Source organism: Microtus pennsylvanicus, chromosome 22 (assembly GCF_037038515.1).
Source record: "Microtus pennsylvanicus isolate mMicPen1 chromosome 22, mMicPen1.hap1, whole genome shotgun sequence".
Taxonomy (NCBI): domain Eukaryota; kingdom Metazoa; phylum Chordata; class Mammalia; order Rodentia; family Cricetidae; genus Microtus; species Microtus pennsylvanicus.
In genome coordinates, this window is record NC_134600.1 from 1,597,501 (window position 1) to 1,598,395 (window position 895).

Sequence of the window (895 nt, forward strand, 5' to 3'; positions counted from 1 at the left end):
AGGGGTGAGGCAGAGATACAGGGGTGAGGCAGAGATAGATACAGGGGTGAGGCAGAGATACAGGGGCGAGGCAGAGATACAGGGGTGAGGCAGAGATACAGGGGTGAGGCAGAGATACAGGGGTGAGGCAGAGATAGATACAGGGGTGAGGCAGAGATACAGGGGTGAGGCAGAGATAGATACAGGGGTGAGGCAGAGATAGATACAGGGGTGAGGCAGAGATAGATACAGGGGTGAGGCAGAGATAGATACAGGGGTGAGGCAGAGATAGATACAGGGGTGAGGCAGAGATACAGGGGTGAGGCAGAGATACAGGGGTGAGGCAGAGATAGATACAGGGGTGAGGCAGAGATAGATACAGGGGTGAGGCAGAGATACAGGGGTGAGGCAGAAATACAGGGGTGAGGCAGAGATAGATACAGGGGTGAGGCAGAGATACAGGGGCGAGGCAGAGATACAGGGGCGAGGCAGAGATACAGGGGCGAGGCAGAGATACAGGGGTGAGGCAGAGATACAGGGGTGAGGCAGAGATACAGGGGTGAGGCAGAGATACAGGGGTGAGGCAGAGATACAGGGGTGAGGCAGGGATACAGGGGTGAGGCAGAAATACAGGGGTGAGGCAGAGATAGATACAGGGGTGAGGCAGAGATACAGGGGTGAGGCAGAGATACAGGGGTGAGGCAGAGATACAGGGGTGAGGCAGGGATACAGGGGTGAGGCAGAGGTTTGGAACTAGGTGGGAAGGAAAGCCCCAGGAAGTTTCCATGTAGGATACAACATAGTGTAATTTGAACTCAGTCATCCTTGGTCTGGGGCTGGGGCTCAGTCTGTAGAACTTGCCTAGCTTGCATGAAGCATTGACTTTGATCTCCAGCACCATATAAACTGGATATGG